The 24096-nt window shown below is 40.5% G+C and overlaps 1 protein-coding gene across 7 annotated transcripts in view; it reads right to left on the bottom strand.

Annotated features, from left to right (window-relative positions):
- The window catches only part of NCOA3 (nuclear receptor coactivator 3), a 124072-nt gene extending 100692 nt beyond the window's left edge, over nucleotides 1-23380 (bottom strand). For 4 of the 7 annotated variants that reach the window (XM_070486064.1, XM_014866972.3, XM_014866973.3 and 1 more), the window contains exon 1: nucleotides 23244-23380. The gene's annotated coding sequence lies outside the window, so the exon portion shown is untranslated. Of the gene's footprint in view, nucleotides 1-22244; nucleotides 22765-23243 lie in introns of those variants that run through there. The other 3 variants (XM_070486068.1, XM_070486069.1, XM_070486065.1) reach the window with 2 other exon arrangements.
- Between the last annotated feature and the right edge of the window lie 716 nt (nucleotides 23381-24096).

Below are 24096 nucleotides of genomic sequence, written 5' to 3'. Positions count from 1 at the left end.
CATACCCTCCCGAAACATGGTACACTATCCTTTGTTTGCTGTGCATGATTAACTAAGAGGCCCTATTTCAAAACACAGAAAACACTGGTGCAAAAAGGGCTTTAACACCTGCTTCAACCTTTACAGGTTCATCGTGAACTCTAAGAGCCACAGAAAGTAACCCTGACAATGTCTAAAAAGTGTAACTGACTGTAAATGTGGCAAGAGTGGCACTCAAGGCATTTAGAAGGGGAGCTCCCTTCCTTTTCACCCAAATGTCTTTCTTCTAAAAGTGAGCCCTGTCCCCATCTACTTGATACCACATGATTTCTTCTGCTTTTCTACGGCAGGTAGTTCCTCTGCACTCACACAGAGAGAAAAAACTTAATGCACCAAAGTTCTTCATAGTCAACAGCCTGCAATTCCATTAGTTACAAACACTAATACGATTTTAAAGTAAATAATCTCACTGATTGAAACTATCTCCCAGGTATTCCCTTAAATCCTTCCCTGGATTTCTGCAGCCTCGAGTGATCTCGCCTTCCTCTAAACTCCAAAAGCAATTATTTGTACAATTTATTCGGCAATTAAAACTGCAATGCCTTGTTAAACCACTTTCATTATTCTCTGAAATGTTATTTAAATGTTCTCTAGTTATCTAACTTTCGTGTTTATTTCTCATCTCCCAAATAGACTGTAAATTCTTTGAGAGGAAGAGATAAGTCCTTATATTGTTTTGTATACACATAAAAACACAAAATAGCTGGCACATAGTAAATACAAAGATATTTGATTAAAAAAGAAAAAATAAATAAAAGTCAAAAATAGAGGGGAAAAAAGAAAGAAAAATATAGTTACATTAAGAAAACGTTTAAAGCCATGTCAACTAAAAATCTTCAAGCCAGAGTTGATAGGCCAATGTACTATTGTTTCCCCTGACTCCTGAAGTGATACAGGGTGGTAAAAAGGGCATGGCCACTGAAATCTAAGAGACTTCGAGTCGGATCCCCTACCTTGAGAACTTATTAACTTAACCAATAAACTTCAATCTCTTCATCTCTAAAAAGAAGGTAATAATACCTAGATATATAAGGCTTCCTGATGGTTAAATGAGAAAGTTTATGTAAAACTACTGCTATTCCTTATTTTAGAGGTTCTTAGTTTTTTTTCATGTTTTGACACCTTGCAAATCAGAATGTGCCATGCTACTGACAGTACCCCATAGTTTAATTGGCAGTTTTACATCTTCTTTCCTAGTGGTACATAATAATGTGTCACGTAACTGACGGTATCTTGAGCTTGATTAAATTTGGTCATAGCTGGCAGCATCCTCAACCAATGCTAGCATCCTCTCCTCCTTCCCCCCGATAACCATTCATACATACACTATCATATGGATAGGAAACAACTCACTCAGCTGCAAAATGGAAATAGCACCAAATCCATTCAAAGTGCTTGCACTTTGGCACGTAGTATATGCTCAATAAATAGGAACTGTTGCTACCACTACTCTGAATTCATTCATTCAACAAATATTTGAGTACCTACTATGTGCCTGCCTGCATTGTGGGCACTAAGAACACAGCACTACGGGTTGGCCCAGTGGCGCAGCGGTTAAGTTCGCAGTTCTGCTTCAGTGGCCCGGGGTCTGCCGGTTCGGATCCCGGGTGCAGAACTATGTACCACTTGTCAAGCCATGCTGTGCAGGCATCCCACATAAAATAGAGGAAGATGGGCACAGATGTTAGCTCAGAGCCAGTCTTCCTCAGCAAAAAGAGGAGGACTGGCAGCAGATGTTAGCTCAGGGCTAATCTTCCTCAAAAATCAATAGCAGTAAACAAAATAAATAACTCCCAGCCCTCACAGAGTTTACATTCTACTGACACATACATGTGCTAGCAGTGTTCTTCCATGGCACAAGGAAGGAAAAGTCAAAAATCACAACTGAATCAGCAGACTGTCCCAAAGGCTGAAAAACTAAGCAACCCAAAAAAGATATTAAAACACAACACTACCTAGATTTTCTTTAGAGAAAATATTACCAAAATGCAAAGTGAAGTCCTGGAAGCAAAGCAGGGAATCCAAGCTTTTTTTGCTCTAAGTAAAGGCTTAGGAAAAAGTGAAACAGCCAAAACAGATGCTGAAAGTTAAAAAAACAAAAAAAAGAAGAAAAAAGAAAAGTAAGGGGGATATAACATTATCTCTAGTTTCTGAAAATAAGACACAGATTCATTTGAAAGGCAGGAATGAGGGGCCGGCTCCATGGCCGAGTGGTTAAGTTCACGCGCTCCACTTTGGCGGCCCCGGGTTTCGCTGGTTCGGATCCTGGGTGCAGACATGGCACCACTTGTCAGGCCATGCTGGGGTGGCATCCCACATAGCACAACCAGAGGCACTCACAACTAGAATCTACAACTATGTACTGGGGTGGATTTGGGGAGAAAAAGCAATTAAAAAAAAAAGTTTGGCAACAGTTGTTAGCTCAGGTGCCAATCTTTAAAAAAAAAAAAGAACCCAAAACACACAAGTCTACCATCATTTAATAATGAAGCAAAGAACCTCTACAATCTTTAGAATGCCAAAGGCATCAAGCAATTTATTCTGCATTAAATCATTACACAATGTTATATTCATAAAGGAGACACAGATTTGTATCTATGCTATACAGTCTGCACCAAAGCATAAGCACCTTTCTGGGCAGGGACCTTTTCTCACTCACCTTTGTATCTCCTAGGATGCTTTACATGTATCGAGCAAGCAATATTCATTATCCAAAAAAAAGTCTCCATACTGTTACAGACTTCAAGAAAATACATACCATTTTATGGAAATAAAAAGTATTTAATGGTGCTTTAGACTCAAAATAACTGAGGAAAATAACTATCCAAAACAATTCATCCTCAAAAGGTGCCAGTAAGCTAAAGCAAAACTAAAGTAGGTATTTACTTTAAGGTTTTCTCCTACCTTGATCTCCAGCTTGAGGAGTGTACAATTAGTCAACATTTACAGAACGCCCACAATGTGCTCAGAAAGTTACCAGTCCCTGGGCAGATTCATAAATTCAGCATAATCCACTAAAAGGGTCCTCACTGCCTAGCGAAGGAAACCAATACTAGTGAAACAATTTGTTATACATAGCATCCTGGAATGGGTACCCAAATGCCAAGCTGAAGAGAACAGACTAGAAGGTTGGTAAAGAAATAATCAGGACTTCAAAAGAACAGGAAAACACATAATAAAACATAGAGCCAGAATTGAACATTGGATGGGTAGTTTGACAAGAAAGAAAAATGAAACCAAAGGTTTCTAGTTGCTCAAGCCAAAAACTCTGAGACACCCTTGTTTCTTTCCCCTTCTCTCTCCACACCCCACCCGACACAGCCACCCCCAGCCCCCCCAAATCCATCACAAAATTCTGCTGGCTCTACCTTCAAAATATATACAGAATCTGACCACTTACCACTTCCACTGCCACCCCCATGGTCTAAACCGACATTATCTCGTACCTGGATTACTGTAATAGCCCTCTAATACGTCTCGCTGCTTCTTGCCCTCTTATAGGCTACTTTTCACAAAGCAGCTGGAGGGATCTCTTTAAAGTCCAAGTCAGTTTATTTGCTCTCTGCCAAAACCCCACAGTGTAGGAGGCGGCTGTGTGAGTGTGTATATATATATATATATATATATATATACACACATACAGGCACAAAGGAAAATGAGTAGGAAGATATACACACAAAATCTTTGATAATGGATGATGAGGTTACTGGTAATCTTTATCTGCTCTTTGGTTTATTTTCTCCTTTGTACTTTTCTGCATTTTCCAAATGAACATGAATTAATTACTTTTATAATAAAAAATGAATGCTTTAATGGGGGTGATCGATGATCATAAGATCTTTTTGGAATAGTCAAAAATAAGAAAGCAGCAGTGGTTCCCCATTTTGCTCAAAAGTAAAAGCTGAAGACATTACAACTGCCTAACAGGCCCCACTGTTACCTCTCAGATTTCTTCTCTTACGACTTACTCCTTTGTTCACTGTGCTCCAGCACACTGGTCACCTTGCTGTTCTTCAAACACACTAATAATGCTTCTACCAAAGGGCTTTTGCACTAGCTACGCCCTCTGCGCACAACGCTCCCCACCCCGAAATATTCACGAGGCTTACTTCCTGAACTCTTTTGCTCAAATGTTACTTTCTCAGAGAAGGTTTCTATGACTACCTCATCTAAAATGGAAACCCCACAACACACACACACACAAACACACACACACCAGTTTCCAGTCCCCATATGCAGCTTTATTTTTTTCCAGTCATTCTGGTCACCAGAATATCCCGACATCCAGAGAACAGCCTGACACACGGCTGGCATCCAATAAATCCCTGTAGAATAAATTAAAACATGGAGGCAGAATTAAAAGGGTTAAGAATTTGGGAAGGTTAAGGATGTGTGTGTTTGAGGGGGCTGAAGACTGAAAGAAAATCAGACAGGAGCAGAGAACAGGTGGAGCAAAGAAGCCTTCCAAAGGTAAAGAGACTAGTGAACAACTAGAAAAAGTGAGAGACCTGAAGGATGGAAAGTTGACAAGGAAAAAAAAAAAGACTATGGGCCAGAAGAAAATTTAGGCTGAGAGGAAAGGGATAAAATAATTGGAGATAGAATGGAAAGAATGAGGGCTGAGATGAGAAGCACATGAAGAGGAGAGGAGAAGAGTTACAGACACAGGAGAGGTCAAGAGGAGGATGAGGACCAGCCCGGTGGCGCAGCAGTTACATTCACAAGTTCCACTTCTGTGGCCCAGGCTTCACCAGTTTGGAGCCCAGGTGCAGACCTACACACCGCTTGTCAAGCCACGCTGTGGTAGGCGTCCCACATATAAAGTAAAGGAAGATGGGCACAGATGTTAGCTGAGGGTCAGTCTTCCTCAGCAAAAGAAGAGGAAGATTGGTGGCAGATGTTAGCTCAGGGCTAATCTTCCTCAAAAAAAAAAGAGAAGGAGGAAGGATGAAACTGTATAAGGGAGGAGTCAACCCCAGAGAAGGGGTGCAGGCCACTGTTACGTCACAAGGCTGTTCCTGTTCAAATCTAAGACCTAACAGTCCTGAAAAACATATAAGCTATGTCTTTTTGTGTACGTGTGTCAGGAAGATTGTCCCTGAGCTAACACCTATGCCAATATTCCTCTATCTTATGTGGGACGCCACCACAGCACGCCTTAATGAGCACTGGGATCCAAACCTGCACATCCCGGGCCGCGAAAGCCGAACGGAGGAACTGAACTACTAGGCCGCCAGGCCAGCCGCCCGCCTTTACTTCCAAAACATAAGTGACTTACGAGCGTTAAGACACACAAGCATATGCATGTACATCTGTTGCATCACTTTCAACATTCAAATTCCTCACTGCAGAAATGCATAAGAGTTTACAAGGCTAATTCATAAAACCTGCATTTTTCCATTTCATTCCCGAATACTACAGTTAGGCGTTTGCCATGAACGAGATGAAATAAGGTAGAAGTGGGCAATTACAGGCTATGTGTGCTCTACTCTTCCTCATTCTGCTCTGCCAGTTTACAGAACTAGACAGCCTGGACTCCCCCGCTATGAAAACAGTGCACCACTGTTGGCACTTACACTTCAAACAGTCAGACAAAAACACTATCAATTTTAATATAAAGTCTACTGACCCTTTGAAAGATTAACAGGAACCTGAAATAGAAGTTAAAATGTTTCCTGAATCACACCAAATTAATATCGAACTTATGCAAATCTTTTAAAAACTTTATTTTTAATTTTCTGAGCATTCGTCGATGCAGTATGAAATCTTATAAAATAAAAATTTATTTACACAGCACCATCACTAAAAGAATGATTTCATATGTCTACATTCTCAGATGCATAATAAATCTGCTGAAATAAAAGAAACAAAATTCATTTAAAACTAAAAGGAATTTTGGAATCAGAAGATTTTTAAATAATTTTGCAAGTTCACTGTTATGACCACACTATTCAGGCAGAGATGAAACAAACACACAGTACCTTCAATGTGAGAATTTCTGCACTGCTCACTAAAAGCTGGCCAGATGCCATTTTAGCACTGATAGAGGAGCTTCAAATTCCACTCTGAGCACAACTGCTGTGCACTGAATCCAGCAGGATAAGCATGCCTGCATGTTATTATGGGAAATAGTGGAAAATTTCACAGGCTGACATCCAGAACGTCTGCGGTTCTTGTTCATATTTCTTTCTTCCTGCAAGCAGTTATTAGACCAGTAGTTGGATTTTTTTTTTAAGCTGGAAATTTCCACTGGTTTTTAAATTAGCCTTCTTAAATGTAAACTGCAAATTGTTCCAAAATTCCAGAATAAGAAAGAATAATTCAGACAGAAAAGAATTAAAATATCTATCTTCAAATTACGGTAGGGGACTGGTGAGCAAACTGAGGTGGGTGTCACTCTTCTCCAGTAAGAAATAAAAAGTGTCCAGGGAGACAGGCGATTTAAGGCTACAATATTCAATACAAATCCTAAATGTGACAAACAGCACACTGTGAACCTGATATTTTTTCATTAGCTTATAGTGGAAACATTCAAAAGCTAATACAATCAGTAGAACAGTTAAGCACAGAAACCATGTAAAGAGAACACAGTACAATATAGCTTGGTAAGAAAGGAATACCTTCTTTACTAACAGAAGTAAGCCATGAAGATTGTGTTTTTCAGTAAAGATTAAAGAGGAAACAATGGCAAAACCTCTGATGTAAGATTCAGTTTTTACACAGGTCTTCAGCACCTTCTCATTAGGATTACACCAGACCAATATTTAATGTTTTCAATCTTAATTTGTAATAATAAGTGAAGAAATAGACCAAGACTTATTGTTTCATCTTTATTAAAGAGATTAAAAGGTGAAGTTTCAGACTATTTAAAATGAAAAACTACTTTTAACAGTAAAATACAGTAGAAAGTAATTTATTCTGTTTAAGAACTGGTATGTTCCAGGTTAACAATTTTACTTTTTCTTTCCATTTATATGAATTAATGAATGAGATCTATAATGCATGTTTGGATAACAGTTATTCAAGCTTTAAAACACTTGTTATTCCCAAAAATATACATATGACCAAGAACGTGAGCATTAGGACAAAGACATGGCTGATCACCGATAAAGATCTGTGCCACCAAGGACTGGGTCAAAGTATTTGCAAATTATATCTGAAAAAAAGAGGTATATTCAGAAGATATATTTTTTTAAAAAATTCTTAAAACTCAGTAACAAAAGGAGTGGGGAGAAGAAAGGGGGCTATATCGATGCAAAGCAGAACAGACCTACACATTTATTAATGGTGAAAGATTGAATGCTTAACCCCTAAGATGGAAAACAAGACAAAGATTCTCTCTCTCCTCAAACTGATGAACTGATTCAATGCAATCACAATCAAAATCCCAACACTGTACTGGAAGCACTAGCCATTATAAAAAAGCGAAAAGAAAAGGTATACTAATTGGAAAGGAAGAAATAAAACTGTCTTTATTCACAAACAACATGATCACCTACATATACAATCCTAAGCAAACTACACAAAAGCTAAATTCATAAACTCATAAATGAGTTTAGCAAGGTTAAAGAGATACTAAGTAAATACACAAAAATCAACTGTATTTATGTATACTAACAGCAAACTGTTGGCAAGTGAAATTTTAAATATACTATTTATAGTCGCATTTTAAAAATATGGAACTGAGTGATAAATTTGACAAAAGCCTTATAAGATCTGTACACTGATAGCTACAAAACTCTCCTAAGAGAAATTAAAGACCTAAATAAACGGAGATATGTAACGTGTTCATAGGATAGAAGACATAGTATTTTTAAGAAACCAATTCTTCCCAAATTGATCAACTGATTCAATGCAATCACAACAGAGATTTTGCAGAAATCAACAGGATTCTAACAATTACACGAAAATGCAAAGGACCTAGAGTAGCCAAATCAATTTGGGAGGGAGGAGTGGGAGGATTTACCGTATCTGATTTCCAGACTGGAGTAAAGATCAGATAGACAGATTAGACAGAGAGAGAAGATAGATAGATATAGATATGTAGATCAGTGGAACAGAAGAGACTCCAAAAATTGACCTACACATATTTGGTTACTTGATTTTCAACAAAGGTGCTAGGTCAAGTCAATGGAGAATGTATAATCTTTTCAACAAATGGTGCTGGAAAAACTCAGTAGCCATATACCAAAATACAAACCTCAACACTTATCTCACTTCACTCACAAAAATTAACTCACACGGGCCATAGACCTAAATTCAAAACTATAAAACTTCAAGAAGAAAACATAAGAGAAAATCTTACTGATCCTGTTTGGCAGTGATTTCTTAAATGCAACCACAAAAAGCATGAACTATAAAAGAAAACACAAAAATCAATAAATTGAATTCCAATAACATTCAAAACTTTTGCTCTTCCAAAAAGTTATGAAAATGAAAATGCAGGCCACAAACTCAAAGTAAATATTTCTAAAACATATATCCAAAAAAGGTTTTGTATCTAGAATAAAGAACTCTTATGTCTCAGTAAGATAAACAGCCCAGCTTAAAAACGGGCAAAATAAATGAACACATACTTCACCAAAAAAGACACACCAATGGCAAATAAGCACATGAAAATACGCTCAATGTTATTAGTCATTAGATAAACTCAAACTAAAGCCACAATGAGATACCACCATACACCTGCTGGAATGGCTGACATTAAAATGACTGACCATACCAAGGGTTCGTGAGGATGCGGAATAATCAAAACTATCATCCATTGCTGGGAGAAATGTAAAATGGTACAACCACTTTAAGAAACAGGTGGTAGTTTCTTTTTAAATTTTTAAATGTTGAACATACACTTAGCATATAACCCAGTCATTCCATTCCTGGGTATTTCCTCAATATAAATAAAAGCATATGTCCATACAAAGCCTTGTACAAAAATGTCATAGAAGCTCTATTTTTGATAACCCAAATCTGGACACAACCCAAATGTTCATCCACAGCTGAATGGATACATTGTGACACACCTGTACAATGCAATAGCACTAAGCAATAAAAAGAAATAAAACTACTGATATATGTGACAACCTGGATGAATCTCAAAATAACCATACTAAGCGAAAGAAGCCAGCTTCTCTCAAAAAAAAAGTACATACTATGGGGGCCAGCCCCATGGCCTTGTGGTTAAGTTCAGCACATTCCACTTTGGCAGCCCAGGTTCTGTGCCTGGGCACAGACCCACAGCACTCATCAGTGGCCATGCTATGGCGGTGACCCACATACAAAATGGAGGAAGACCAACATAGATGTTAGCTCAGGGCAAATCTTCCTCAAGCAAAAAGAGGAAGATTGGCAACAGATGTTAGCTGAGGGCAAATCTTCCTCAGCAAAAAAAAAAAAAAGTACATACTGTACAATTCCATTTCTATAAAATTCTCAAAAATACAAACTAGGGGCCAGCCTGGTGGCACAGCAGTTAAGTGTGCACGTTCCCCTTCTCAGCAGCCTGGGGTTCACCAGTTCTGATCCCGGGTGGGGACATGGCACCGCTTGGCACGCCATGCTGTAGCAGGCGTCCCACATATAAAATAGAGGAAGATGGGCACGGATGTTAGCTCAGGGCCAGTCTTCCTCAGCAAAAAGAGGAGGATTGGCAGCAATTAGGTCAGGGCTAATCTTCTTCAAAAAAAAAAAAAAAATACAAACTAATCTTTAGTGATACAAGGTAGATCAGTAATTGCCTGAAGATGAGGGAGGGATGTACTAAAAAGGGATAGAAGGCAATTTTTGGAGGTGATAGGTATTTCCATTATTGTAATTGTGGTGACAAATTCATGGGTAGACATATTCATATGTCAAAACTCAAAATGTACAATATAAACATATGCAATTAATTGAATGTCAATTATACCACAATAAAGTTGAAAAACAAAAGTAAGGAAAAAAGCAAATTATAGTGACAGAAAGCAGAACAGCAGTTCATTGAATACAAAACCCAGAGGGGAACTGAATGCAAATGGGAAAGACAAGAACTTTCTAGGGTGATGGAAAGGTTCTAGATCTTGACCGTGGCGGTGGTAACAACTGTTTACATTTGTCAAAACCCAAACTGCACACTTAATGTTGAATTTTATTATAAGTAAATTATACCTCAATAAAAGATTTTTAAAAATAAAGGATACCCAAATACTATATAGATACATTTTAAACAACTTTAAACACACTAAAAGGAACAAATATATATCGTCACAACATATTTTAGTCTACCACCCTATTAATCTATGTTACCATTTTGATATCCTAACAGTTATTTTTTTACTTTACGTTTTTTAATTTTTATATTTTATGTTAAAAAGAAAAAGAAACCACAAAAGCACTAAAAGAAACACATGAGAGAGCTTTTTAAATTTATCATATCAAAAAATTTGAGGGGCCGGCTCCATGGCCGAGTGGTTAAGTTCGCATGCTCCACTGCGGCAGCCCAGGGTTCGGATCCTGGGTGCGGACATGGCACCGCTCATCAGGCCACGCTGAGGCGGCGTCCCACATCCCACATCTAGAAGGACTTGCAACTAAGATATACAACTATGTACCGGGGGCGTTTGGGAAGTAAATCAGAAGAAAAAGAAAAAGATTGGCAACAGTTGTTAGCCCAGGTGCCAATCTTTGAAGAAAAAAAAAAAAAAGGAAGATTGGCAATAGTTGTTAGCCTAGGTGCCAATCTTTAAAAAAAAAAAAAATTTTGAAAAGCATCTTTTCGAATACCATGTCTTCTCAAACAAGGGAAACAAAAGAAAAGAAAAAAGGGAATGGGACTCCATCAGACTAAAGAGCTTCTCCAAGGCAAAAGACACTAGAATCCAAACAAAAAGACAACCCACCAACTGGGAGGAAATATTTGCATATCCAACGAGGGGTTAATCTCCTTAATATATAAGGAACTCACACAACTGAACAACAAAAAAACAAAGAGTCCAATCAAAAACTGGGCAGATGATATGGACACTTTTCCAAAGGAGATATACAGATGGCCAATAAATACATGAAAAAATGTTCAACATCACTAATCATCAGGGAAATACAAATCAAAACTACACTAAGATACCACCTTACGCCTGTTAAAATGGCTATAATCACCAAGACTAAAAATAACAAATTGTTGGAGAGGGTGTGGAGAAAAAGGGAACCCTCATACACTGCTGGTGGGAATGCAAACTGGTGCAGCCACTATGGAAAACAGTATGGAGATTCCTCAAAAAACTAAAAATGGAAATACCATATGACCCAGCTATCCCACTGTTGGGTATCTACCCAAACAACCTGAAATCAATAATCCAAAGTAACACATGCACCCCTATGTTCATTGCAGCACTACTGACAACAGCCAAGACAAGGAAACAACCCAGGTGCCCACTGACTGATGATTGGCTAAAGATGTAATATATATACAATGGAATACTACTCAGCCATAAAAAAAGACAAAATCATCCCATTTGCAACAACATGGATGGACCTGGAGGGTATTATGCTAAGTGAAATAAGCCAGACTGAGAAAAACAAACACCATATCATTTCACTCACATGTGGCATATAAACAAACACACAAAGAGAAAAGTTCAGTGGTTACCAGGCGAGCAGGGGTGGGAGGTAGGTACAAGGGGTGAATGGGAGCACTTATGTGGTGACAGACATGAAATAATGTACAAGTGAAATTTCACAATGATATAAACTATTATGAACTCAATTAAGAAAAATTGGATACCACGATATATTACTCAGAGATGAGAGAAACAGGCATTTCCATACACTGAAGGCACGTTGGTAAATTGATACAACCTCTACAGGGAGCAAGACGTGATATCTATAAAAATTTTAAATCCATACTTTTTTTGGTAAGATTGGCCCTGAGTTACCATCTGCTGCCAATCTTCCTCTTTCGGCTTGGGGAAGACCATCACTGAGCTAACATCTACGCCAATCTTCCTCCATTTTGTACATTTTGTATGTGGAATGCCACCAGAGCACGGCTTGATGAGCTGCGTGTAGGTCCACACCCAGGATCTGAACTTGCGAACCACGTGTCGCCAAAGTGGAGCACGTGAATTTAACCACTACACCACTGTTGGCCCCTAAACCCATACTCTTTAACCCAGCATTCTACCTCCAGAAATTTTTATACCCTTTATAACAAAATATGAGAATTAAGAAATATGTATGAGGATACACTTACAACTTTGTTTGTAGTAATATGAAACTGGATAAACTATGATATATCCATGCAGTGGAACACTGTGTAACCACTAGAAACAATGTAGTAGTTGTAAGTATCGATATGAAACCTCTCCAAGATCATTTAAAAAGTATACAGAATCCAAAGCAGGGCTCCTGAGTGCCAGTTACAGAGGTGTGTTCATTTTACGCAAATTTATAAGACTGTAATTGTGCATTTTTCTGAATGTATGTTACACTTCAACATAAAGTTTACCCAAAATGTGGAAGAAATTCATTAAACTTTAAAGCTTTTTAAGCATAAGCATTTATATGCCTAGACTAGAGTAACAATGATTACCTCTGGGCAGGGTATAGAGAGATGGCTGGGAAACAGCTGAGGAAAGTGGCTTTACTTTCCACTCCATACCCTTTGGTACCTTTTGAATTTGTCTCACGTGCACCTGTTATATATTTCAAAAAATATTTTTTTGTGTGCATTTTTTTTTCTTTTCTTCTTCTTCTTCCCAAAGCCCCCCAGTACATAGTTGTATACTGTAGCCATAGGTCCTTCTAGTTGTGGCATGTGGGACGCCGCCTCAGCATGGCCTGATGAGTGATGCCATGTCCACACCCAGGATCCGAACCAGCGAAACCATGGGCCACCGAAGCGGAGCACGCGAACTTAACCACTTAGCTATGGGGCCGGCCCCCTCAAAAAATATTTTTGAACTGAGACCATTTGCAACTATATCCCTGTATGAGTCGAGATTTTCTTAATATAGAAATAAACTAGGGGCTGGCCCGGTGGCGCAGCAGTTAAGTGCACACGTTCCACTTTGGCAGCCCGGGGTTCACCAGTTCGGATCCCAGGTGCAGACATGGCACCACCTGGCAAGCCATGCTGTGGTAGGCGTCCCACATATAAAGTAGAGGAAGATGCGCATGGATGTTAGCTCAGGGCCAGTCTTCCTCAGCAAAAAAGAGGAGGATTGGCAGCAGTTAGCTCAGGGCTAATCTTCGTCAAAAAAAAAGAAAAGAAAAGAAATAAACTAGTGGCAGGGATGGATTTAAGTTCATAATAGTTCTTCACAATCCAATTTCAAATTTTATATTTGTCACAATAGTCTCATTTTCACTGCCTTTGTAACCAGTAAACAGTTCAAGTTTCAACTTAGAAAATACACTTTAATAGAATCATCTTTTCTATTCTGAATAAGGTTTGGTATAAAACTTCATCTGAAGAAAAAAAGGGCTCTACAGTGAAAAACTCAAGACTATTACATGAGATAATGCATAGTAAGCACACAACAGAGTCCAGGCACAAAGGCATTCCATAAGTGGTAACTTTTATCTTTTATATCTAAGAATACGAATCAAAACACAGGGAAGAGAACTTTATCGGGGTGAGAGCAAAGGAGACTTAACTGCAACTACAGTATAAGATACACAGATGGGGGCCAGCCCTGTGGACAAGTGGGGAAGGTCGCGTGCTCCGGTGCGGCAGCCCAGGATTTCACCCATTCGGCTCCTGCGCGTGGACAAGCCATGTTGAAGTGGCATCCCACATGCCACAACCAGAAGGACCCACAACTAAAATATACAATTATGTATTAGGGGGATTTGGGGAGGAAAAAAGCAATGAAAAAAAAGAAGATTGGCAACAGTTGTTAGCTCAGGTGTAAATCTTTTTTTTTTTTAATATTTTATTTTTCCAGTTTCTCCCAAAGCCCCCCATACATAGTGTGTATTTTTAGTTGTGGGTCCTTCTAGTTGTGGTATGTGGGATGCCACCTCAGCATGGCTTGCTGAGCGGTGCCATGTTCATGCCCAGGATTCGAACCGGCGAAACCCTGGGCCGCCGAAGCAGAGCGTGCGAACTTAACCACTTGGCCATGGGGCCAGCCCATGATGCCAATCTTTAAAAAAAAAAAAGATATACAGATGGAATTCAGCAATGATGGTGGAAATATGGATTAGGGCCAGATTATGAAAGGTTTGGGGAACTCTACGAGAAGGAGTTTAGTTTCAAACTCATATGGTAAACAACAGAAGATTCCATGCCTTCAAGCAGTCAAGCAACATGAAGGGGTAAGTTTTTGAAAGAAAACAAAGAAACAGGCATTCTCCTGAACAGGTGAGAGCATAAGCTTAGTATAACCTATTTGGAGGCAACCGGTAAACAGGCATTAAAGCTTTAAATGCACATTTCCTTTGATTCAGAAATTTCACTTCCAAGATTTTTGTACTAAGGGGCCGGCCCCATGGCTGAGTGGTTAAGTTCGTGAGCTCCGCTTCGGCGGCCCAGAGTTTCGCCGGTTGGGATCCTGGGCACGGACATAGCACCACTCGTCAGGCCACGGTGAGGTGGCGTCGCACGTGCCACACTAGAAGGACCCACAACTAAAACATACAACTATGTACTGGGGGGATCTGGGGAGAATAAGCAGAAAAAAAAAAAGATTGGCAACAGTTGTTAGCTCAGGTGCCAATCTTTTATTTAAAAAAAAAAAAAAAGATTTTTGTACTAAGATATACCCATGACAGCACAGAGAACTACGTACAGTTCACTGCAATATCACTCAAAATGGCCAAATATTGGAAAAAGCAATGAGGAACTGGCTAAAATAAGTTACATCAAATCCATTCGTACAAGGGAATATTATATAGCCTCTTAAAAAATATGAGGTATATGGGGGCCAGCCCCATGGCGGAGTGGTTAAGTTTGTGCACTCCGCTGCGGCAGCCCAGGGCTTCACTGGTTCGGATCCTGGGCGCGGACACGGCACTGCTCATCAGGCCACGCTGAGGTGGCATCCCACATGCCACAACTAGAAGGACCCACAACTAAAAATATACAACTACGTACCGGTGGGCTTTGGGGAGAAAAAGGAAAAAAATAAAATCTTTAAAAAAAAAAATGAGGTATAGAAGGCTAAGTTCTTTTGTTAAAAATAGTGGCAACCCACTGTCTTCTCAATTGTTCATTAAAAATAAAGAAGGAAGAGGAGAGAATAGAAAAAAAGAAACTGAAGAGACACGCATAATTATCTGTATAGAATATCCTCTAACAGTAGTAGCCTTTGTGGGGGAGTAATTACAAAGACCTGGGGGTACCAGGAGCATTACTTTTTCACAGCGTATCTTTTTGTAATGCTTCGCCTCTACCATATTTACGCCTTCTTTTCCATTTAAAAAACCTTTTTTTTCTTTACTCTAAGCACTACAGAATAAAAGATCTGAGAGCTGAGAAGAAGCAATTAATTCCCTTTAGATCTATTCCATCTCCTCCATGAAGTTCCCAACAATCCCAGGTGAAAGCGACCTTTTCTTCCTCTGAACAACTTATTTATGTTGCTGTAACTGTCTTTTCAATTATACTCATTTCTCAACTAGAGTATAAGCTCCTAGATCACAAAGAGATATTAATGCCCAATGCTTAGCACAATTCTTTGAAGAACAGTGGTATAAATAAAATCATCTGAACAACTTACAGGATGTCCAGCCCTATATCACCTGGGAAATATGAAAGCATCCTAAGGCCCAGACATGATTTATTTGGGACAACTCTGAGGGAGACACAGGCCCCAAGCAAATCCTTAGGACTCTAATTTTATCTCAATTTCCAAGTAGAAAAAAAATGACTTGAGAGCTGAACTCCAGAAACTTTCCTATCAAAACACCAAGCATTTTAGGGGACCTAAAATGAATATAATTGAAAAAACAGACGATTTTAAAAGCTTCTAAAAGGAAGGGTCTCTACCTCAAAGAATACACAATTGGATGAAATCTGCCCTACCAATCAATAAATACTGATTCCAATGCATGTGAAGAGATAACTAAGGTTCATATAAGGAAATAAGAATTACAGTTTCAGTTGAGGTGGTCTGGGAAACTTACTTAAATGAGACGGAATCTGAGCTGGACATTAATGACTAGACTAGATAGCAAGGAAGAAGAGGCAGAAAAAATCAGCATGACTGAAACAAGGGGAGACAAAAGTGGGAAAGACTGGTAAAAAAGACAGCTAAGAACTGAATATTAGGGTAAGGAATTTGGATTGTACTCTGCAGATCTTTAAGCAAAAAATGTGATCAAAATGGTGTTTAATAAAATTAAACTGACAGAACTAGAGAGGGGACTAAAGAAAGAGCAGAGACTAATCTGAAAGCTACTACAATAATTTAGAAATAAATGGCCTGAACGAGAGTTTTACAAATTGGAATGTAAGTATATTTAAGAAAAATGTATCAATAGGATTTTGCAAAAACAAAACCCGTTTATTCAATACCATCACTCACTTAACATTCACTGAATTTTTAAATGATCAAGGCTTAAAATGTCTTACCTCTGCACTCTAGCTACTGATTTCCCACCAATGGGAACTGTGCTCTCTCCGTATTAAACTCTTACTCACTCTTTAAAGTCCTGCATCCTGATCACCTGGTCAGAGGTAGTCCCCTTTCCTCCTCTGAATTCCTCCGCAATCTTTACAGGCAAAACAGATTGCCTTGTACTGAAGTGATGTACCTGATTGATTGTGTGCACTTGGAGGTCAAAACCTTTTAACTCTCACAGTGCCTTAAATAGCATAAGCTTAATAAACACTGATTACGTATGTGTGTGTATGGGGACGTGAGCAGCAGATAAGGAGTAACAAATTAAAGATGGCTGAAACTTAAGGCCTCATGGCTAAGAGAACGGTGGTATGAAGTCAGTTTAAAAAGCCACATGTGAGATTCCTGATGAAATTATTTTTAGAACTTAATATAGTAATAGTCCTGTCTTATTATATGAATAAGACAGCAGTGGCCCTCCAATGGATGGAACATATGCGTGGAGTTATTTTTCTCATTGGTGAAGTCAGATTTTCCTAAATGCAGCCAAATACTTAGGTTGTAACACCAATGAACCCAACTACCTTGGCGGGGACGACAGTACTCTCATAAAACACAACCACGACTAGGCAGGTAAAAGAGGAAAGAGATGAGCTGGGATGGAGCAGAGGATGTGTAGACTAAAGCCACAGTTTGCTGAAGAGAATATTGGGTAATTCTTAAAAACATTTCAAATAAAGTTGCCAAATTTCAATCTGGAAACAAAATCAAGCTGATATAGCTACTCTACAGTGTGACTTAAATTCAATAATCCATTTCACTGATGACAGCTTTACTGGGAGTAAAGAAAATATGACTTCATTTTCTTACACCAGAAGGAGGGGACTGAAAATGTTTCGATCTCCAGCTCCCTTTCCCTCACTTGTCTTGCAGCTTGAAGCATTTAACTATGGTGAAGTCAGGAGCTCAAAGTCATCCTGTCCCCAAACTCATGAGTCAGCACAGAAACCTGCATCTTCACACCATTGTCTGGCATAAAGAGGTTAATCCATTTAATGTCTGACCAATAAAATTTAAATAAAAGGTCATTCTACACATATGATGCTTTAAGCTTATGGAATTTTCTAATATAAGGAACGCTGGAACACATATACTCCACCCCTTTGTTTTACACATTTAAAAAACAGACCTAGAGGGACTGTTTGCACAGCTTATAGCGCAAACTCGCAAATTATTCTCAATCCTTCACTGGTAAGTATTCTTTTCAAAGTAACAAGCTAACAAATGATATTGATCAGGTAACAAAGGGGGGAAATGTTTAAAGGTTTTCAGGTATAGATTTCTTTTGATTAAAGTAATTTTAAAGCTGAGCATATGATCATGCTGCTCTTTCCACCAATAACAATTAACTCTCATTTATAAAAATGTCAGTTTAGGACACTTATATTATGATAAACAAACATTTCCTCTCAAAGTAAAATAATTTGGTTTTAGATTTCACTTAAACAGAAGAGCAAAGAATGTTTACTCTAAAAAGTCTCCCCCCCCACTTTTTTTGTTGTTAAAACCCATTCTTCCCCTCCCCATGCCTTCTCCTCTTTTGTACTCAAGTTCTCAAACGTGTAAGACGGAGGAACAATACCACAATACAACTGCAGGCGTCCTGCCTACTAGTCAGTCATTATTCTTAAGACTTGAGAACTTTCAAAACACTGCTTGGGCTGCTGTGAAATTCTTTCTTTCAGATTTTCCCTCCTTCATGGCACATCTATTTAAAAGAATGACTTCAAAAATCTCTTGCTGTAGCCAATCAAAACTCTCTAAGCAAAAATGCTTACTCTAACTAAAAATGCTAGCCTTAGATAAGAAGGTGGGATGTAAATGCCGGAAGTTTAGTAAACGTCAATCTAAAAGTATGGAACAGAAAGAAAAAAGTATATTTCCAGCCAAGAATAAGAATAGTATTTTTCTCATATGTATATTAATCCTGTTTCTGAAAAATTCCACATTTGTATGAAATTATCTTAAAGACTACAATAGTACCATCACTTTTCTAACAATACCATATGGAGACCTAAAAGTCTCAAACTACATTAGGCTGAACAGTAAAGGGTTATCTTAATTATTACTGACAAAGAAAAATTCACACTAAAATGAAGTATATTCAGTTATTTTAAAAATTTGTCGGGGGCAGAAAAAATTACCAGCAGCAGTCACCTGGAAAACTGGGGGATTTCCCATTTCCTCTGACCACACTTTGATGATGGCAGTGGTACTTACTAATAAACTTATCTGGTTGTTGAGATAAACCAATGGAACTACTCTAGACGGAGACATGGTGGGTGAAGGGAAGGGGAATAAATTATCTGTCCAGCTCACCACCGGTTCTTTTCTTTTTACAGGCAAAAGCTTTAAAAATGAAGGTGAAACACTTGGTTCATGAGTAACAACTTGTCAAATTGTTACAATAAATAAAACTTCTCCGCACACTTCTAACAAAACCAAAAAGACTAATTTATTTCAAACAATATTCAATAAAGCTCCATCCCAGTGCAACAAAATAATGTAGCTAGTTCCCTGGAGTTAGTTATAACGGGATTTAACCTGTCCACTCAACATTCAATTAACCATGAGGTTTCTCCTAATTGAGGATTATGCTGACTTCTGCAGTCCTTTCCCATCTAGCCATCTACCTCTCTTACTCAGCTGCCGTAGCTACCAAAAGCAAAGCCCCAGAGAACAGCAGATTATCCATAACTCTGTGACACCCAGGCCAATATTCCCTTCTCATCATTGTGTGGATGAGGAAGAGTTCAATTTAGTAACGTAGTGAGCCTAGTTTCCAAAAAAGAAGCTTCATAACCCTCACTCACAGCCTCTAACCAAGGAAATTAAACATTTCAGAAGAATAGCTTCATAGGTGAACATCAAACCAAAAAGAAATGTCACACTTTCCCAAAACATAACAATAAAAAAGTATTAACAGAAAATAAAAAAGAAGACACCGAAGTTCCTAATGACAAATAGGAAAAAGGACAAACGGAAGCCTAGTCCGCTTGCTCTTAGAACACTCTTTGAAATAGGTAAAGCCTTGTCTGCCAGTTAGGTCACACTTCCTCCCTCTGCCTCTAGGCCACGAAGTTTACTACACAGTTAGTTAAATAAACCTTTACTACTGCCCCCATGTAAACCGACGGAGGCCGGCAGAACCGACCAAACTGAGTTAACGCTGACAAAGTGGGCAACTGGCAGCATGCAGGTCTAAGAAGAATGGATAAATTGGCCTTCTAGACACTGCAGGTCTTCCTTTCAACTCCCACTGTGTATCTTCCGGCCATTTTCCTGTTCATTTAACAACTCACCACCAGAAGGTAGGAAAGGCAAAGGCGATTAAATTCACGTCAATTCCATCATTTGTTAGGGGGCTAAAAATAAGGTTAGGCTTTAGATAAACTGCATCCTTAACCCAAAATAATCTCCCAGAAACCCTGTCAGAAAACCAATGGGCCAAGTGAACTTCCCTGGCAAACATTAACAAAGTGAGGGCATAAGCCCCCTCACAACAGAGCCCTCCTCCACCTCAACTGGGAAACCTTCGTTTTGGAATCCCCTCCCCCACCCCAAAAGCACTCATAAAATGGAAGAAAACGCCTACATTTTACTGCAGCACTCAATCTCAGTGCTCTCCCTGAGGATCTAGGCTAAGATACAGTCACCTATTTCTTTAATCTGTTGAACTACGAGGAAAGAGAAAAGTTAACACACATTTCCAATACCTAATTTTCTGCTCTCAGAGCTTTAACCACTCAGTAACGCAAAAAAGGAATATTCTACACTACAGAGTATGGTAAATTCAAACCCAACTGGGACAGGTAATTTCTGGTTTAACCTAGGAGAAACTATACTGCGTCTTCCATCTTAACAACCCTTGATAGGCAGCGTTAAAAGAGTAACAACTGTGTTAAATTGTAGTGGCTTTGCTGTGTAGACAAACAGCCACTGGAGGCTATACTCATTCTAAACTTGAAACAAGGTAAAAGTTTCCAAGTTTTCTACATCCTATGGTCAACGCTTGAAATTACATAGTCCAAAAAAAATGCAAAAAGAAACCCTAAAGCCATTTATTTTAACAATTAGGGATAGGACAATTGTAGTTTGGTTTATCTTACCCTATTGTCCAAACTAAAATATTTTTAAATTATTCTTTTAAAAGACTTCTCAAAAACACAGTAGTCTTCAAGTTAAAAGGAAATGTTCTAGAATCATACTGCTAATGCACAAGACTGAATTTTAAAAAAAACAAAAAGCTTATCTTTAATATGTCCCTGACACAGTAAGGAAGTTTATTTCAAAAGACCAGTCATGAAGGCCTTAGTAAGTAGAGAACTATTTTTTATTTACATGTCTCCTAGAAAGGGGGTCCTGGATCCAACAGTATACTCACTCCTTACTGAATGAATTCTAACTTATTGGCTTAGGGTACAGGGGGCGATTTACAGAAATCATTCTTATACGGGGGAAAACGCACAGTATATTCACTTTCAAAACAGAGTGAAATCACTTAATATAATTCACTAATACCCTAGACTCTAATATCATTGAATTTTTTTAATGAATTGTTAGTGTTGGTAAATTTAAAACCACTATTGTAAAACTTATAAAAACAGAAATCCTGTTAATCATGCTGGGGTTGTTTTGTACTTTGAAAGCCTCTGTGGTTAAGGAGTACTTTCTGGTAGAAACACTTCCTATAACTGCTCTAGAAACATTCCCACTTAGTCTACAATCCTCACATCCAAAATGTAGTTCTATATGCCAGCTTCCGACGTACAGCTTTTTTTTTTTTTTAATGCTGATTGGACAATTAAGTCATTTCTATCCATACATAAAATATCCCTATAATTTAGGATCACAGGCACTCTGGAATACTGCTCATTTAAATGCAGAACCTGAAGCAACCTCCAGCGACAGGAGCTATAGTGTTCAATATCATTTTACATGTTACAAACAGAGGCTTCACCTTACATACAAACAATGAACCCGGGCATGTTCTTCATCCTAAAGCTTCAGATTGTCATTTCATTAAGGGTGCTAGCAGATAAGGCAACATAAGCAATAAGCTCAGAAGAGCTTTTCTAGTTGCTATCAACATTTAAGACAGAAAAAAACACACACACACACACAGTATTCCCACCACATTTTCCCTTTTCTCTGTTCATTTTATTTCCCTACTTTTGGTATCCAACAGGGATACGCTTCAAGTGAAAAATCTTAAAATAGTTATTCCAAAGACCAAGGTTATTCTAGAAACCAGTTGCCTTGTAGGAGAAGAAACTGGAGGATTCAGAGTAGGAGAGAGACTCATTTTTCAATATTCTTGTACCTTCCCAGTTGAGTATCACAGGTATAATCTACCCTAAACAAGCAATCATTTAAATTTTCTTCAAGAACAAACATTTCACGAACTTACAGACTTCCATTTAACATTTTACTTTATGCGACATTCAAAAGACTTTTTTTTTTTTTTCCATCATCCTCTAAACAACCTGCTGCCACAAATACTGAAGCTTTCTTGCAGCCAGGGACCAGCTAGGTGGATTGGAGACCAGGCACGTAGACCAAGCAGATGCAGCAACCTCCCCGAGTCCTAGCACCCCTCTCACCCACCTCATCCAGCTCCATTTCAAACCACTGCAGCAAGACAGCTGGTACTCGCCTTCCTGTTTCTTGACGGTACAGGCTTAATAACAAAAACAGGTTGGCTTTGAAGCGCTGCTCGAAAACTGCAAAAAGGAAGTCTTCACATTCGCGAGGCGGAGGTGGGGGGGGGAGGGACAAAGTTTCGACTTGCCGAGAATTTCACCCCTTTCGTGTCACACCATTCGGGAATCCCGAACTCCTGCTGCTGGGGAGACTCAGGGACGATGCTCTCGCCCTCTCCCCCTGCTCCTCGGGTCCCTTTCCGCCCCGCGCGCCCTCCGACAGCCTCGGAGCCGCTCCGCCTCCCCACGACTCGCGGGTGGTTTCTCTCAGGCGTGCGCGAGACAAACAGGGGCTTTAAGTCGTTACACGCGGAGTCGACTCGCGGACGGAGAGATGGGGCGGGGGTGGGGTGAGGGGGGCATCGGTCACCGTCCAGGCGGCCGAACCCCAACGCAACGCGCTAACTTCCCGCTTGCCATCCCCCAGCCCGCAAACCAGGGGCGGCGAGATGCCCTCCCACCGCGAACACGGCAGAGACCTCCCCGCGCCCAAAATGGAAATCCCGCAGATAACGCGCTAAAACGCCAGCGATGCCCGAGGGCGGCAGGAACCGCCGCCAAACCCGCCCCGGCTCCGCGCGCGGCCGGCGGGGGTCCCGGCTCCGCGCCCCCGTGCGCCCCTCTAAGTGCGACGGCGCCTGGGCGGCGGGAGGACGCCGCGAGCCCCCCGAAGCAGCCCGAGGGCTGGGCACTGAGAACTTTAGGGACCGCGGGCAAGAGCGGGCCCCCCAAGCTCCTCGGGTCCCCCTCGGCGCGGCCGCCCCGGGTGCGGGCTGGCAGCGCGGCCCCGGCCCCCGAGTCCGCCCGCGCTCCCCTCGCTCGGCGCGCCCCTCCGCGCCGCCGGCTCAGGCAGCCGGGACTCGCCCGCCCCCGCCGCCACCGCGCCGCCTTTATCTCCACTCACCGCCCGCCGCCATTTTCCTCGCAGCTCCGCTTTAAATCGGAAACTCGCCGCTCAGCCCGCAGCCGCTGCTGCCGCCGCCGCCGACCCAGCCGCCGCGGCCACTGCCGTCGCTGTGGAGGGCTGAGGCGGCAGCCGCTGGAGCCGCGGCGCGGGGGCCGCCGGGATTTGTAGTCCTGCGGCCACGCCCAGCACTACCGGTCCCAGGGGGCCTTGCGCGGCCGGGGTCCTGGGTGCCCCCAGCCGGTCCGGCCTCCGCGGCGCGAGGGCGTGGCCGCGTGGACCCTGCGGCCGCTTTCGCTAACTCAATGCCTGGGAGCTGCAGCGGGGTCCCGAGGACTGGAATGCAGTCCTTGCCCTGGCCCTGTTTTTTTCGTACTTGTCTTCGTCCAGTAATATCTGACATTTATGGAGCGTTTATTGTATGCCAAGCACTGCTCCTGAAAACAAGCATCCCTTAGGGACCATTATGATCTTCATTGTTCGGATGAGCAAACTGAGGCACGAGGTCAGAAGCGATGGGGCTGTTCCACAGATGCTGAAGTCACTGGGTGAAAGGTTGTTAGGCAATAATATGTTGACAATATATCCCACGGAGTACTTACCTCTTACAATGAGGAACAGCTTGCCTCACGGTGGAGAGATCTGGCAGACACTACCTTTACCAAGTGATGGAATTTAGTATCACCGATAATGGGCAGAGCTGACAGTATGTGTCTCCTGATGTGATGCAATGGGGAAGACATAAAGCCACCTCTGTAGTATTCTTTTTTTTAATCATTTTTATATTGTTTAAAGATTGGCTCCTGAGCTAACATCTGTTGCCAATCTTCTTTTTTTCTTCGTCTTCTCCCCA

Source organism: Equus asinus, chromosome 15 (assembly GCF_041296235.1).
Source record: "Equus asinus isolate D_3611 breed Donkey chromosome 15, EquAss-T2T_v2, whole genome shotgun sequence".
NCBI classification, from domain to species: Eukaryota; Metazoa; Chordata; class Mammalia; order Perissodactyla; family Equidae; genus Equus; species Equus asinus.
The sequence above is the reverse complement of the archived record's forward strand: the minus strand, read 5'-3'. Positions and strand labels throughout refer to the sequence as shown.